This window comes from Lissotriton vulgaris, chromosome 11 (genome assembly GCF_964263255.1).
Source record: "Lissotriton vulgaris chromosome 11, aLisVul1.2, whole genome shotgun sequence".
Taxonomy (NCBI): domain Eukaryota; kingdom Metazoa; phylum Chordata; class Amphibia; order Caudata; family Salamandridae; genus Lissotriton; species Lissotriton vulgaris.
The window spans coordinates 1,064,130,569-1,064,148,927 of NC_141699.1; the positions used below are offsets into that span (position 1 = coordinate 1,064,130,569).

General features: G+C 42.7%; 1 protein-coding gene across 1 annotated transcript in view; it reads left to right on the plus strand.

Moving 5' to 3' along the window:
• Window positions 1-18,359, plus strand: part of LOC147684079 (dehydrogenase/reductase SDR family member 4-like) — a 143,755-nt gene that overhangs the window by 94,131 nt on the left and 31,265 nt on the right. The gene's annotated exons all lie outside the window — the stretch shown is intronic.

Consider the following 18,359-nt stretch of genomic DNA (forward strand, 5'->3'; position numbering starts at 1 on the left):
ACACTTTCCTATTGAAACCACTCATCCTTAAAAAAAAGAGAACTTGTCACCGAGCTTTCTCCTGTGCTGCCCAAAAGATATGGAATTGTCTTCCACCGGAAGTACGCAGAATCTCCTCAAAGACTGCTTTCAAACTGGAAGCCAAAAGATTCCTAATGAATAAATTCTTACCTTAATTGGGATAGGCTCACCTACTCGAAGTCATTGATCCTACAACCACTCTACCAGTATTTGATACTGCTGGTCTTTACAGGATAGTGTGCCACCCTGCACAGCCCGCTATATACATGTTTATTGTACTACTCTCCGTGACTCAATTGTACTGTAATTATGCAATCTTTCTCGTTTCTTATTCTTACTTGTTGTCATTATTGCATTTATGTCTTTCTTTCCAGCCTATTGTAAAGCGCTCTGATATCCTTCGGGATCTTGTTCGCGCTATATAAAACTTTATAAATAAATATATAAACTACACTACCCTAAACCCTAAAACACTACCCCCAGCACGACCCCCCGACCCCCAGTCCTGTCCCTACACTCAAACACTACCCAGCAGGACCCCCTACACTACCCTAAACCTTAAAACACTACTGTACACTATACAAACACCACAACACTACCCCCAGTATGACTCCTACACTACACAAAAAACCACTACACTACCCTAAACCCTAAACCACTACCCGAGCACAACTCCCTACACTACACAAACACCACTAAACTACCCTGAATACTAAAACACTACCCCCAGCACGACCCCCTGACCCCCTTAAACCCTAAAAAAGTAACCCCATCCCATGCCCAATCCCCCTTACCTCTCTCTCCTCGTTGTTCCTCTCTCCTTCTGGTTCCTGCTTCACGTCGTCTCAGAGGGTCGGTGCACGTCGTTATGAGGAAACGGAACTGCCTTTGTTTCCTTACGACAACGTGGATCGTCTACATTTTTTTAGAACCCATAGCCATTTACTATACATACCTTTACAATGAAATTCAATGTAAAGGCATGCGTGGTAAATGATCATGCATTCTAAAAAAATGCGTAGTAATGACTTTGCGATGTACAACGCATGCGTGGTAATGCATGCGTTGTAATGGTATTGCGAAGTAAAAAAATCTGTGAAATGGCTGTTGAACTAGAATAGTAATTTATGCCCCCTGTCACTATTCAGTACTTGCACTGAGTTATACCCCCTGCAGAGTTAAAATAGGAATTCCTGCCCGAGGTCACTGTCCAACACCAGCCCAGAGTGATGCCCCCTGTGAGTAGTATTTCATGCGCTAGTCGCTGTCCAGTACCTGCCCTGAGTTATGCCCCCTGCAGAGTTAGAATAGTAATTCATGCCGCTGGTCAGTGTACAGCACCTGTCCTGAGTTATGCCCCCTGCTGAGTTAGACTAGGAATTAATGCCACCGGTCGCTGCCCCAAACCAAACCTTCCCTGATTTATGCAACAGGCGGAGTTTAAATTCCTCGCGCTCAGTGTAACACCTGCTCTAGGAAATGCCCCCTGTATAGTTGGATGAGTAATTTACACACCTGGTGACTGTCTGGAAGCTTTCCTGTGTTACCCCTCCTACAGAGTTTAACTAGTAATTTATGCCCCCACAAAGCAGCACCTGCCCTGAGTTACGGCCCCTGCAGAGTTAGAACAGTAATCAATGTCCCCAGTCACTGCCCAGCACCTGCCCAGCGTTATTCCCCCTGTGGAGTTGGTATAGTTATTCATGCCTTCAGTCACTGTCCAGCACCTGCTCCAAATTTTGCCCCTTCCCGAGATAGAATAGCAATTACCACACTATTACTGTCCAGCACCTGCCCTGAGATATGCCCCATGTTAAGTTAGAATAGTGATTTATGTCACCTGTCTTGTCCAGCACCTGCCATGTGTTATGCCCCCTGCGAGTTAGAATAGTAATTCATGCCCCCGGTTGCTATACAGCACTTGCTCTAAGTTATGCCCCCTGCGGAGTTAGCGTACTAATTTGTGCACCCCTGTTACTGTCCTGCACCTGCCCTGACTTATGCCCACTGCATAGTTCTAATAGTAATTTATGCCCCCGGTCACTGTCCAGTATCTGCCCAGAATAATGCTCTGTGTGGATTCAGACTAGTATTTCAAAACTCAGCTCACTGTCCAGCATCGGCCCTGTGGCATCCCTCTGATTGAGTTAGAACAGTTATTAATGGCCCCGGTCGCTGTCCAGCACCTGCCCTGAGTTATGCCCCCTGCAGAGTAAGAATAGTAGTACCTGCCGCAGTCACTGTCCGGCACCTGCTCTTAGTTATGCCCCCTGTGGAGTTAAAACAGTAATTATTCCCCATGTCACTGTCCAGCGCCTGCCCTGAGCTATACACCCTGCGGATTTAGAATAGTAATTAATGCTCCCAATCGCTATCCAGCACCTGCTCTGAGTTTTGCCTCCTATGAATTTAGGACACTAATTCATGCTCAAGGTCACTTACTGGCACCTGCCTTGAGTTATGCTCTCTGTGAAGTTAGAACAATGATCATGCCCCAGTTTGCTTTCCAGCACCTGTCTCGGGTTATGCCTCCTGGGGAGCTAGATTAGTAATTCATGCCCCCAGTCGCTGTCCAGCATATGCCCGGATATACATCCCCTGTGGAGTTAGAATTGTAATCCATGGCCCCTGTCTCTCTCCAGCACCTGCCCTCAGCTATGCCTCCTCCAGAGTTAGAACAGTACTGCCCTGAGTAATGTCCTCTGCAGAGTGACAACAGAAATTCAAGTCCCTAGTCACTGATCAACACCTGCCCTGAGTTATTCCCCCTGTGGAGTTAGAATAGTAATTCAGGCCTCCAGTCACTGTGCAGCACCTGCCCTGAGTTATACCCACTGCGGAGTTAAGATAGTTATTCATGTCCCCAGTTACTGTCCAGCACCTATTTTTTGTTTTGCCTCCTACAGAGTTAGAACAGTAATTCTCGCCTCAGTCAATGTCCAGCACTGGCCCTGTGGAATTACCCTGGTAGAGTTAGAATAGTAATTTATGCACCCGGTTGCTGTCCAGCACCTTCCCTGTGGCATGCCCCCTGCTGAGTGAGAGTAGTAATTCATGCCCCTGGTCGCTTTCCAGCACCTGCCCTGAGGTATGCCCCCTGCGGAGTTAGAATAGTAGCTCAAGCCCCCGGTCACTGTCCAACACCTGCCCAGAGTTATGCCCCCTGCAGATTTAGAACAGAAATACATGCCCCCAGTCACTGTCCAGCACCATCCCTGAGTTGTTCCCCCTGTGGAGTTAAAACAGTAATTCATGTCCCAGGTCATTGTTCGGCACCTGCCCTGAGTTATTCCATCTGAGGAGTTAGAATTAGCTGATTGATACCACAGTACGGTAAAAATTGACCTCCTCCTTGTTTGCGTTTTTAGGAAAAATATTGTACCTCACAATATTCTACACTGCATGCCCTGAGGGGTATGATTGTTTAAAAAATGTTTTCCTGTTTTCCAATTGACCTAAAAGGTCAATTGGGTGGATGAAAGTAGACTGTGCTTAATACATAATAGCACTATGACATAACAACATTCTCTTAATGACCTAGGCAAGAGCATACAAGAATAGAAACATATTGGCAGAGCATTTCATCATAGAGAGGAGACATTGCAGTATACCACACACGTCCCTTCCTTAACAAACTATATACATACTATGCATGGAAAACTTGTACATACAAGTTAAGCATAATCATTGAGATAACCAGGAGGTTTAATCACCCTAGACGAACAACGGATATTTTCCATACCGTCTGTATCTTCGGTGAGATGACCAAGAGGAGTGTTGTCTTTGCGGGAGCTCATATCACATCTCCCATTGAGTTTGCCCCTTAAACCACAACTCTGTTAAGAATTCCAAATGCGATGATCTTGAGTTTTAACATCATTTTTGAATACTTTGATAACCATTATGGGTTTAAAGAACTTAGTAGGAGAACCACCTAAGAGACCAGGACGTTTGAGTACAACCCAATCTCCTACATTCACCTTTATTTTTTTTACAGCTCTTTCAGAATCAAAATATATTTTCCTTTCGACAGCCTTCCATTCTTCCCTCTGTTCCACATCCTTACCATCTCAAAAATGTCCTTACCCCTGGATAACGCATAGCTGTTGACCCAAGAAGGTTCAAGGCATGTGTTAGGCACTCTGCTATGAAATGGTAGAAAAGGAGTTTTCCCAGGTGTGCCATGAGGAGTCATTCTATATTCCTCAATTTTCTTAACAACTTCACCCTTCCATTCCAAGGACGAAGATTTTGCTATGGCAGTGGTCTATTTAAGTACCCTATTAAATCTCTCGACCATTCTGTTCTCCTCGGGATGATAAAGGGAACACATTTTGAGGATTATTCCTCTTGAGGACAGAAACTATCACTTGCACCCTATTATCAGTAAGAATAGATTCTGGAACACCTTCCCTAAAGTATAACTCCTTAAAACACTTAATGACATGGCCAGAATCGATCATTGATATGAAGAAGACTTCAGGCCAACAAGAGTACATATCAACAACAACTAAGAGGAACACTTGTAAGCCACCACTGTGAAAAGGTCCCAAGATGTCCAATGTGATGTCTTGCCACAGACGCGAAGGGTGCTTTCTGAGAACCATGGGTTGCACTCGAGGACATTTTGACTCCTCACTCATGGTGCAAAGGAGACAGTCACGTACCAAACGCTCTACTAACTTGTCCATGCCGGGCCACCAGTAGGACATACGCAACCTTTCTTTAGCTTTAGTGAGACCTGCATGAGTAGCATGGGCTAAGTCTACCAATTCTTTTCTGAGACAATTAGGTGGAATTAATCTAGTCCCACGAAATAAGAAACCATTCTCAACTGACAGTTTGTGCTGTAAATTACAGAAGGGTCAAGTCAGAGCCCTCCTTGAGACTAGAGCAACCGTTGTGCACGAATTACATCACCTCTATGAGAGTGGAATCCTTAGCTATTTCTTCGCACCATCTCTCTTCCAAGATGAAGCTGTGGTCTAACACACACACCCACTCATTGCCAGCATTCACCTCTAAAATTCATTGGATACAATTGTAATCTTGGCACCTGAATCAAACAGAACACGTGTAGGTTCCCCGTCAACAGTAATAATGTCGAAGGGACAAGAATTCTTACTGCTAACATTTTGAACTTGAAATACAATTTGCCCACATTCAAAGTCGTCAGAACTTACTTCAGAGTTGTCTCCCTCATAAACTTCAACCCTCTTGACTCTAAGATTAGATTTACTTTTACATACTATGGAGAAATGCCCTTTTATTGTACACTTAGTGCAAGTATGACCCAAGTCCTGACATTTCTTATCATTGGCAAGATGACCAGCCTTACCACACCTATAGCATTTTAGGTCTACTATTATTTCTTTAGACCCTTCTTTGTTAAGATGAAACTTCTCCCGATCCCTTTCACTCCATCTTTGGTTTTTGACCTTAACATGTATTTTGGAATCTTTTTCATTTTCCTTTTTAATAACAGCAACACATTTCAAAAAATGATCAATTCTTTTGGCGACAGTAAGAACTTCATCCAATTTTGGTTCATCAGGCAACCAAAGTTCTTCTCTTACTTTCTCCATGTTGCACCCAAACATTAATTGATCACGGATGCGTTCATCCGTTAAGTTTTCAAACTTTCCTGAAAAAGCAAGTTTTTTTTCAGTCAAATAGCTTTCATCAGACTCTTCATCCCTTTGCGTTATTTTTGCAAAATGGTACCTTTCTAAGATCGTACAAACTTTGGGCAAATAATGCTTGTCTAATTTCTTGATACAGATCTCATATTCATTCAACTCACCTGCTTCTTCAGTAGACAAGTCAGGTAGATGATCGAAAACATCTTGCCCCTCAGAGCCCAAACAATGAAGAAGCAATGATGACTTCCTTTCCACACTGAGGGAAGTCCCACAAATCCTGGCGTACCTTTCGAAGACTTTTTTCCACTTCTGCCATTTTATAGGCGGAACACCAGAATTGGAGAGGAAAAAGGGAGCTGAAGAAACATTTTGCATATGAAATAGACAATACAGGGGAAACAGAAAATGTATGTATAGCACTCAAATGTATGACACACTAACCCCCAGATGCATCAACATCCCATTTTGTGATTCCTTAATAGCGAAAAATACTGATTCGCACTAAGGAATAGCAAAATGGAATGCATCAAGAAATCACTAAAGAAATAGCGATTTCTTAGAATTCCTTAATTGCGACTCGCAAATTGCGAGTCGCAATTAAGGAATGCCTCCCCATTCATTCCTATGGGCCTAGAGGCCCATAGGAATGAATGGGAAGACAATCTCAATTTGCGAATCGCAATGAGCGAATCGCACATTGAGATTGCGATTTCAAGGGTGCAGGGGTGCCCAAAGGACACCCTGTTGCACCCCTTAAATTGATCTGTGCACATATGTTGCACACACACATGCCCTTAGGGCGGATGTACGTTGTTACAACGCATGCTTTTACCACGCATGCTGTAACAGCGCAAGTTTTAAAAAGCATTCCATTACAGAGCATTACACTGGGGGGTGATGGATAGTGAATATTTTAATTTACTATTCCAACACCAGTCCCCGTGGACACTAGGGAAGGTGTTGGATAGTAAATTAAAACTATTCCCTATCCTAGAGCGCCCCCCAGTGTAATGCGTTGTAATGGTTTTCGTTTTAAAGTCTGCGTTGTAATAGCACTGCGTGCTAAAAGTTGCGTTATAAAGGTTGTTCCGCCCTTAGGGCATGTGTGTGTGCAACATGAAACTTTGAAAAATGCACTTTAGTGCATTTTTCAAAGTTTTTGCAAATTATCATGAAGTTGTACTTCATGGTAATTTGGGTGCCCTATTAGCGAATTCGCTATTTTTAAAACTTTCATGCATTTTATTAAGGAATCTCAATTTGAGATTCCTTAAATGCAAATAATCACAATTTAGCGATTTTACAATTTGCGATTTTTGCATTTGGGATGATGCATCCCAAATGCAAAAATACCGGTCGCAAAGGGACAGATTCTGAGAATCTGCCCCTTTGACAGCGGACTTTTGTTTGATGCATCTAGCTGTTAGTGCTTACACAAATGCAAACTGAAAGTCAAAAGGTAAGTAATATACTAAATTTTAAGAAACACATTGTGCACTTTAGTGTAACTAGATAAGTCAGCATGGCCTAAATACAGCAAGAAGATGCAAAATGTGCACATCATTGCATTGACACCACATGCACAGAAATGCTTCCCACCAGAAAATGTGCATGTCATTGTGCAGAAGTACAAAATCCGGAGTGCAGAATACTTCAGCAACAGAAATGGCTGATCATCGTTGTGATGCTGGTACAAATGCTGCCTCTTTTGTTGTCCGGCTCTCTTCTGTCTCTCGTTTTAATGACTGTTCTGCCTGATACACGATGAATGATTAACCGACAGAAAAAGCGAAATTCACTTAATTTGTTGTGCGGTAAATGCAGGTAGGGTTAAATGATAGAGAACATACAAACCCAGCCAACAGACACACCTCCTTCAGAAAGTATCCAATAGCGAGCCAAGAGAAAGTCAGGAAGTGCCAGCAGGAAAGAAGCTGATTGTAAGAATGCTTCGAATCAGTAATATGGGGCTGGAAAAAATAAACCGCTCCAGGAAGTAGAAGAGTTGAACGCAGAGGATTTGAAACGCAAAAAGGTAGGGAACTCTTAGCAGCTTTGGTGGTGGCGGAATAAATAAATGTTATTTCAAGTAGTCACACATAAAAAATGACACGCTCGAGGAACAAAAAGGCAGTTGGAATGCTCGGGACGGGCCCACTGCAAGTTATAGAGACTGCTTGTTGAGGCCGTACAGCGGCTCAAAATTTAAAATGAAGTTGACAACTCAGGAGAGATTGTAAGGCCCACAATTAATAGAATAGGTATCCAATAGCAAAGAGCTAATACGAAGAAGTTCTTGCAGAGCATTAAAAATTAGTAAAGCTTAACGTACATCCACTCAGCAGAAAAAAATGAACGCTTAACTCAAGCGCATTTAAGTCAATCGTAGTAAATAGACGAATTATGCAATACAAGTTCAAAGTCATTTAAAAGGTTATCTCTCACCAGTTTTCATTTGATGAGCCTTGTTCCCGTGTTGAGATCTTCTCAAATCCTGCCGACTACGCCAGTGTCGGATTTCAGAAGTAAGACGCTGAATGCAGATGAGTTGTTAAATGCAGGATTATTCTTGATAGAAGATCCCATCCAACAGCCAAGGCCACAGCATCAACTGACGTTCAACCTCAAGTATAAACAACTCTATACACAGATAGCACTGTGACATACCAACATTCTCTCAATGACCTAGGTAAGAGCATACAAGAATAGAAGCATATTAGCAGAGCATTTCATCATAAAGAGGAGACCTTGCAGCAAACCACACCCCTTAATGCCTATGTTTGTGTTAATGCTGAATTTCCTTTAACCACTAGGTGGCACTGAAGCTCTTATCCTCAGTGGAGGAGTCAAAAACTTGTGGTGCTGTTTAGTGTGAGCCAGCAAGTGAGGACAAATTGGTGGTAGGCTAGCTTTATACGTTTTCACGAAGGAAGTAATTTTTACAAAGCAAACATGTGTTGGAATGCATAGTTTGTACCTAATTCACACATGTCAAAATGATATTGTTTTAAATGTGTTTTACTTTGAACTTTTTCATTACCGGCTAACCAGCAGAGCCATTTTTTTCTTTGGGGAGTGCTGTACAACATTCCTAGGCAGTAAGGTAGGACTACAAGCCCATACACATATTACATATGCGCTTTAGGCATGAACCTTGGAATGGTGCTGTTTATCAAATGTAATCATTTCCTCAAAGCGGACAAGTCCTTTGCCTGTTTGGTAATCTTCTATCATGGGGAATGGTGTGTAAAATGTATTTTTAAAGCAGCATGTTGATTTCCATCAATTCCTGCCGCTAATAACCATGTAGTTTTAATTGTAATTGGCATACATGGACGCGTTAGCAAGGCGTTCATTGTAAAGGTGTTTACAATCCGTATGCATATGACGGCGTGATAAAGCATGTTGATCCAGCAAATGGCCATGATTCACAATTTACAATCAACACATTTTCAAAATGGGCCAGCATGCACATTCAAGTTTCCTGACAGTTTCGCTGGGGGTCAAGTTTTTTTTTCCCCTTGATCTGGATTAGTCAAAGCCTAAATAATCTTCACAGATCAACACTCTTCCTTTGGTCAATGGACCATTAGTCGAGTAGTTGATGGTGATATTAACAAATTAACTCTCAATAAAATAATCACAGAGTCCAGGTACGATTTAATAAATTTTATCAAATAACTCAGTCAAAATGAACGCTCATTTGTACCGATTCACAGCGCAAACTCCATCAACTTTAATGGGAGAGAAAATTTGTTTATCAAATAAATTCAATTCATAGACTCATTCAACAAATTTATGCATTTAGGAGTGATAGATTAAGAGACAAAAGACATAAAAATCATACATTTGCAACTGATATGCAAAATATTAAGATAGAATATAATTACCAAATGGTGAGACAGGAAAACCCGACTCTCTGGCCAAAGGACTGGTGGAGGTCACCTGATTAATAGTCAGGAGGCAAAGACTAAAGCAAGATCAGGACAGGGAAATACTTGCTCCACATCTCTAGAACTCTGACGCACCAGAACACATCCCTCTCTTACACTCTCTCCCTCCTTGATATTCTTCCGCAAATCTTCCCTCTAATGAGGCTGTCATTCAGGAATGAATCTTCCCAGTCTGTTATCTTCTTTCAAGCAGCAGCTCTCGCCCACACCTCGCTCAGCATCGACGTCCACACTTTCTTAACTTAAGTCACTCTAGTTATACTCTTTAATTCTGCATGTCCCACCCTCAAAAGTTGCAAATATCAGTGAATCATGGACTGTGATCGGGCAGGGGCAGGGGAGTTGTCATCACCTCATGCTGTCATGTTCAATTTCTTAACTAATTCTTTGTTTAGCAAAACCCTTCCCCTTTAGCTAATTTATTATTCTGCCTTATTATTTGCCCATGCGTCTGATGTATCAATTTAAACAATTTTTCATTAGGATTCTACAGTTGATGAACGCGTTCACACAACAACTTGTCCTTGGCTCTTGGCAGCCTGTCAACGATCCGGTCAGCGGGTCACAATTTTATCACACCGGGCATGTCCCAAATAATGCACATCTTCATTGTCATCTTTTTCATTGGCTTAGCACATTAGCCCAAACACACACTATTAATAAAAGAAACATAAACAGATGTTATTTTCTTAGATATGTGATTGTCACTATTCACCACCCACTTCTACTCTATCCCATGTTAAATTCTCTTTCTGTAAGCAAAAGCATGAGCAGCACCCTCTTCTTTTGAAGTTCAGGCAAGCATATGCCAAGCATGCGGTGCCTCAAGACCTAAGATGCGTGTGAGTTTCCCTCTCAAACAAGTTAGTCACATGATTATTTACACAGTACTAGTTTGCACATGAGTAAAGCGTTTTTCAGTTTCAAGCGGGATTTTAGTTATGTAGCAAATTATTCTTTGTTATTCAAGCGTGCATTAAGCTCTTTTTCCCATAAGTAAATGTTGTGTGAGTTTTAGTTTTCTCCTATTTACTATTTCTAGTTATTAGTACCTGTTAATGAGAGATTGATCCGAGCAAGTTTCTTTTCTTGAATCCTTGCTCCATCAATGTCATACAAAAATCTGGCGTGCTAATGCAGGTGTCACTCTAAAACATTTGCTCCATAAGCCATATTCTTCCGTCATATAACCATTATTAAACACAGAAATATAATAGATTGTTCAATGCTACAGTGCAGCTCAGTAAGCAGCCTTGAAACTTGTAACAGTAAGAACATCCGTCCCTTTGGAGGGAACAAATATTATACAATTGTTCTAGGACAGACTATGACTACAGCTGTATTTTCATTGATTTTCTGAAACAGAGAAAGACACAGGCACATGGAACTGTTGTACACCTTATATAAACATAGATGTTTCTGTAACATTTCATGAATGATTGCAATGTGGCCTAGATACGCTAACTAAAACACTCCTAAATTAATCATTATATGCTAGCATATTAAAATTCATCTGCACTTGTGTCCTATGAGGCAGGAGGCCCAGTCTCTCCAGCACAATGTTTTATGTGGAGTGGTATATAAGGCTAATCAGTACCAGCCCAGCAGTGTCACTATGGAACCAGTGGCCTAGCTAAGGTTCCACACGTCTTAATGCAAGCATAGTGTAAAGACCAGTAGCCGTTTTCTTTGAAGTTAGGCTTTATTGGAAGAATCCTGGCACAGCATGCGGAGTCAGAGTGGCTCTCTCACAACCTCCAAGTCCTCCACTCTTTACCGTCCTCATCTGACTTCATAACATGCTAAACGCGCAATGACATTCTCTAGGTGACAGGCACGAGCCAAAGTCAGCCACGTGCCAATGCCATCACAACACATCTTCCTTTTCTTTTAATAACAACCCTAAATAAAAATATAAAACACGAATTTGACATAAAACAATTTTCCAGTGGTCAATAGATTTCATTAAAAACAATATGCTTAGATTAACATATTAACATTAAGGATAGGAGAGATAAATACTTAATCACATATGTAATCATTGCATCTGGTAGGTTTCTTCTCTAATCTACCAAACCTTCCAGTTTTAACTTCACAGCTTCTTTCACTAGCAACAGGGAAGGCACAGCTCCCACAATTACAACCTTATGGTGGTGCCGTACTCTCATACTCCTACCATTTCCATCCACCGGTGAACCTTCACCCTCACCTTCGGGGGCCAAGGGAGACAAAATCTCATTTTCCTCACTACTCTCTCCTTTTTCAACCATTCGAATTTACCGCCATCCTAGACTTCCCCCTTATTACACCGGGACAAAGAACACATGTGCCTTACTTTACCATTGCTCAAAAGTGCGGCATTACAAAACACCTTCTCTACTCTGAGTACCTGCTCAAAGCACTCCTCAAGACTCCAGACCTTTCTACTTTCACTACATCACCCACCTGTAAACCCACCTTCTGTCATCCATGCTTTCTGTCATAATAAGTTTTGTACAACAGTTTTGCCTTGTTCACTCTATCCTTTACTACGTCAGGGTCCCAAGACATCCTCTTGGGTTTAGTCATCCAACCAATGTTGTCTTTGGAAAATGTAGTTCTTCCTCTCATCAATTCAAAAGGTGAATGACCTGTGGTGGTGAACGGGCTATCTTAAACGCCCAAATAGTGTGAAATAATTCCACTTACCAATTAAGGTGGTTGTTCTTTGCTAACTGAATCACACCTTTTATCACTCTGTTAAACCTTTCCACTGCACCATTCCCTGCATGATGATACATGGAGGTGGTATAGTGGTTATTACCATTACATTTCAGAAATTTCTTAAACACTTCAGCCACAACTTGTATGCCATTGTCTGTTACGTATGATTTAGGTAAACCTTCCCTGAGAAAAATGTTGTCTAAAATTCCAATGACAGTTCCAGCATCAGCTTTATCCACCACTTCCACCTCTGACCCCACCCACATGTTAGGGCTAACCATTCAATCACTGACCATTTCTCCTGAGTGGGTGTTAATGATCATGATTCGAAAGCCACCACAGTCATTTATCTTTGTGAGGACAGTGCCTATACCTTTAGAAATAGCATCTGTAGTAACCACAGATTGCAATGCAGGGTCAAATCCTTATAAGGGCAAGTCTGAACACATTTCTTTTTTAATTAAATCAAATTCCTGTTGACATTCATGGGCCCACACAAACTTGTTCTAAGTTCTACTTGAAAAATTTGGAACAAATCTTAAGTAAAATGTGACTAAACCCAAAATGCTCTGACTTCATCCTTGTTACCTGGTACGGTGACTTTACTATAGCTGCAATCAACTCTTTCTTGGGTTTTATACATCCACTGATACTTCATGACCTAGGTAGGTAACTCTTTTCCTAGCAAACGTACATGTTATAAAATCCGCAATCAAACCTCTGGTTCTCAAAATACCCATCACTTCTCTGACACCTTTATCATGATCACTCTTGATCCTCCCCATAATGAGTATATCATCTTGGAAGAAGGTAGCATTTCTAACATTCTTGAATAGTTTGTACATTAAATGCTGGAACGTGGCGGCTGCTATAGCTTAACCAAAATACCTGAAGCAGCCAAAGGGTGTAACAAAAGTTGTTAAACTGCGACTGTCCTATTAAATTTCACTATGTCTTTTCTTAAATGCTCCCACTGTTTGTCTATCGAAGGAGTGTCTACAAGTGCATCCCAGAAGCGTTCAAATCTTGGGGTCGCCTTGGGACTCAGGGCCTGTATGAGAGCATATAAAAAGGAGATGCATCCCTTGGAGGAGGACCCTGAATGAGCAAACTTCTCTATGGGGAGCAGGTCTCTGGTAGCGGGCAGCTGCACCAGAGGCTGCCGTACCCAATGTTTGAGTTGCAGATAGTAAAATCCCTCCCTGGATATTAGTGAGAATTGTTTCATGCATTCCTGAAATGTAAGAATCTCTCCCTTCTGAAAGAGGTAGGAAATCCGGAGACAGCCCCCCTCCCGCCATGCATCAAAGGGACCCTCCTTCAGTGCCGGAGGAAAGGCCGCAGCAAAATGTATGAAAGTGGTCAACTGCAACCTTGTAGTGAGGTCGTCCCATACCTGTAATGTAGTGGATGTGGGTGTACTGATGTAGGCATTGAGCGGTCTTTCGTGTTTTGGCTTCTACAGTAAGTCCCAAATGGTGTGGCTGGTGATCTGCCTGTCCATATGAAGCCAATGCTTATCAGAAGCCCGCAACAACCATTCTGTAATTACACGCAGCTGAGCCACCCTGTAGTACCCCTGAAAGTCTGGAAGTGCCAACCCCCCTCACTACATGGCCGCATGAGCAGGCGATAGGGCAAGCGGGCTCTCTTCCCCATCCATATAACTTTGTTAACATTCGGGGTAACTCCTTAAAGAGGTCTTATTCCACCGGGATGTGAAGCCCCTGAAAGAGATAAAGCAAACGAGGGACCTTGTTCATTTTAATGGCATTGATTCTACCTAACCAGGAAACATATGCAGCACTCCATTTGCCCAGGTCTTTTTTTAGTTGGCATAAAAGGAAAGGAAAGTTAGCTTTGTAGAGGTCGGAGGTACAGGGGTTAAGTTGGATACCTAAGTAGGTAATCTCCTTAGTCGTGCAGCGAAATGGAGACTTATTCTCCACCTTGTAGATAACTACAGGAGCATGACCCATAGACCATGTTGGGATCAGGGTAGGTAGTTTATAATGCGTAAACAGTGACCCAACTGGTATTATTGTATAGACAATTACATATGCATGCGGAAAGCATTATGTGAACAGAGACAAGGAGACTCCAACCGGTTTAGGAATGTGCTCATAGTATCATATAATTCAGAAAACAAAGGAAGAAACAGAGTTGTAACAGCACTGTACAAAATTAATGTCAAAACAACCCAAATTGGACTTGGTGCATGGTATGTGACGGTGACATACGTATAGCGACACAAGTGACAATTGTGATCAGCTAGAACGGCCCGTGGAGTGCAAGTGTGCAATTATATACAGTGAATCAAAACAACGGCATGGCTCATATAACAATGCGAAGGTTTATCCGTTTCGAATGAACGATTCAATTGAGCCAGAATGGGGGATGCGCCATTTAATGAGCTGAGGAGTCGACGACGTTTCGATCCTTGTTAGTCAGGATCATCTTCAGGACAGGGTTGCCTTAAGAAACCGGTGCTGTGGAGGATCAGACATCACGAGAGACCGGGGGTCTGGAGGTCCAGTTGTGGGTGAATCAGAGGTCAGCGTCTAGAGTCGAGTGAATCTGTAGAGGATGGGGTCCTCTACGGAAGCATCATGTTATCCGGGGGGAAAAACTTCCGGCACTTCGCACACGCTGGTGGCGAGTACCAGCCGTCCAGCGCTGCTTCATTCAGCATAAGGCCTGAAAGATTCGTAACCATGACCCCCTCTGGGACCTCCCCCCCCCGGATAAACATGATCCTATCGTAGAGGTTGGACCCCATCCTCTACAGATTCCGGTTAATTCTGCTTTTTTTTACCACATCAACAACATCTTGTAGTGTGGATTCACCCATAGTCTGTACTCTGTAACTTGTTTTGTATGTTAGAATTAGCAGCATGCACGACTATCTGATCATGAATAAACTCATCATGCAAATTGGCAAATCTACAAGTTAGTGCTAGATTCTTTAAAGCTGCTACGTAATCTTCTATAGGATCGTTCTCGCCTTGCTCCCTATGAAGAAAATTTGTATCTATCTACAGACACGCATACTGTGGGGTTAGAATAAGTATCTAAATCTTCCAACGCAGTTTATATACATCACTTTGTTCACCAAATCTGGGTTTCTATTATATTTGGTTGTATATTTTCAGGCCACCAGCTCCCAAACAGTGCAGGGAAATTGTCTTGTCTGAAGTTAAATCTTCTTCGTCTTCAAGGTTGAAACATTGGGGCCGATTAGGATGGCCGAAGGCCTGCCACGGGGTGGAGGGCCCTCCGCCATCCAACTGTCAATTTACCCCCGCCACATCACAATGGTGGGCGGAATAGTTCCGTGAGCGTGACGGGCGCAAAGACCGCACGCCCCGCTTCTGCCACTGGCAATTGTTACGATTTCCTGGCAGGGCGGACAAATGCATGTGAATGGTTGCTGTGCCTAGCAGCCACGGTCCGCCAGATTACAATGCTAGCCTCAGCCAGCCTTTCCATGGTGGTTCCTCCGCCATGGAAAGGCTGGCGGTCCACCCTTGTTTTGGGGGGAGGGTGTTGCTGCACTGGGGGAGTACCCATTGTACATGGTACCCCTCTGCATATCCCTGCACTGTGTGGTGCCTGTCACGTAGTGCAGGGAAATGCACAGCATCACATTTTAACATTGCGTACGGTGCTGCAGCCAGCAGGACCGTTCGCAATGTTAAATGCCCGGAATGCGCCCGCCATACTGCCGGGCACATTGTAATTGCAGTGGTGGGACTGCTGCATGACTGACGGGCGGTCCCTAGCACCGCAGCAATGGTGGGCAGACTCATGTCCGTCCGCCATCGTAATGAGCTCCATAATTCTCAAAATGCTCTTTCCATTTTTTCCATTTAAATATTGGCTCACCCTTTGCTGCTAAGAATGGCTGAGGAGATGAAATGTTCCATATATTCCCAGAAGCCATATCACAAACAGGTAATAAACTGAAATAGTGTGTAAGTAGATTGTATTGCAAGGTGGTAAAAAAACTTGTTAAAGTGTTAAATGTTAAAGTACCATACAACCGTGCCAGGCGCTGTGTGCTAATATGCATCCGCAATGGGATGGTATTTAAAGCACAACCCGTCAGCATGCATGTGCTCCCTTAAGCTCAAGAGTGAAGGAACGATACATGCGTGCGGCATAAGCCATGCTGAGGGAGGCCCGAAACAGGAGTCTCACTCCACACCACAGGGAATCTGCACTGCCAAAATTAAAGTAAGTACACAAATAAAATACCTCGAGGACGAATCCAGACAAAATATGTAGATCGAAGGTATGCTAGAACTTCCCTTTACCAGACTTTTTCGTGGCACGCAGCTTAGATAGAAAAAAACACTTCACGCCTAAATTTTCCATGTCAGGATCGCTTGATAACTCGTCACCAATCCTGTTAAGAACAGTAGTCGTTTTCTTTGAAGTTAAGGGGGCATATTATCAAGCCTGTGCGCTAAAATTATCGCCGCTTTATCGGCCGAAAACGGCCGATAAAGCGGCGATAATGGGCTTGATAATATGCTCTGTGGAATTCCAATCGAAGCCCATGTTAGATGTCTTCACATCTAACATGTGCTTCGATTGGAATTCCATAGAGCATATTATCAAGCCCATTATCGCCGCTTTATCGGCCGTTTTCGGCCGATAAAGCGGCGATAATTTTAGCGCACAGGCTTGATAATATGCCCCATAATTTATTGGAAGAATCCTGGCACAGCATGCAGAGTCAGAGTGTCTATCATGCAGCATCCGACTCCTCCGCTTTCAACCATCCCCATCTGACCTCATTACATTCTAAACACGGAATGACGTTCTCTATGTAACAGAACAAACCAAACTCAGCCATGTGCCAATGCCTTCACAAAACAGGCATTTGGTCCTATTTCATTTAGTCTGGTAGTAAAAAAACAGCTATGAGTCGGGGTCAGTGGAGCCTAATATCCCTGGGCGTAGGATCCATTGCACTTGCTACGCTATTCATAGCTGCGCCAGTGCTTAATTTGAGCCGGTGGTTTCCGATGCTCGGCACAGGCACTTAGTTGTCAATACCTACGTTGGATACAGTCTGTCACAAGGTGGCACTGTCTGGCTAATTTACAGTTAATAATTAATTTAATATACATAAAAATGGCTATTACCTGCCGCCCAAGCCATTCTTATAGCTTTGGGGGCCTGAAATAGTCTGAATTCTCACACTTGTAGGAATGTGGTGGTTAGTAGTTCTGGTGTTCATATCATTGGCAGCATGGCAAGGGCAGCATGTGGTGCAAGCTGCATTAGCCTCCTGACGAGAGCCCTGGCACTTATTGTTTTACAAATTAAGCATCCCTGTATCTGATCATGCTTTCAGCCGCACTTGGAGCGTCTTATGTTTCCCTCTTGTGAGCTGATGTTGTCTGATGCAGCAATATCTGGTTTGCAAAACATTGCGTAATCAAACAATGTAGAACAGTCACAAAACAACAGAGGGCCTGATTCACAGAACTAACAAAACTAAATCCTAAACCTACTACCATTTTGGTATTCACAGAAGGCACTTACTCATTTCGGTATTCACAGAAGTTAGGGGTCCTAACTTTAGGACTCCTAAATGCCTTCTGTGAATATCGAAAGTCTTAAAGTTAGGATTTTTCTCAGTTTAGGAGTAGCAAAGTAACTACTCCTAAACTGAGAAAAATCCTAACGTTAAGTCTTTCGGTATTCACAGAAAGCATTTAGGAGTCCTAAAAACTTCTCTGAATACCGAAATGAGTAAGTGCCTTCTGTGAATACCAAAATGGTAGTAAGTTTAGGATTTTGTCTTAAATTAGTTCTGTGAATGGGGCCCAGAGTTACTAACCCATTCATTCAGTGACTGGCGGTACTGCTAGAAGTACTGCAATGCTGAAAGGTTCAGTGCTTCTCGATCATGCTTTATTAATTTGTCATGTGCAGCATTCATTGAGCACAGTGTACATTGCATGTCTAGTGGTAAGTGAATGATGCCACGTGTGAACATATCCATAAGTAACACTTTCTTTTCCTG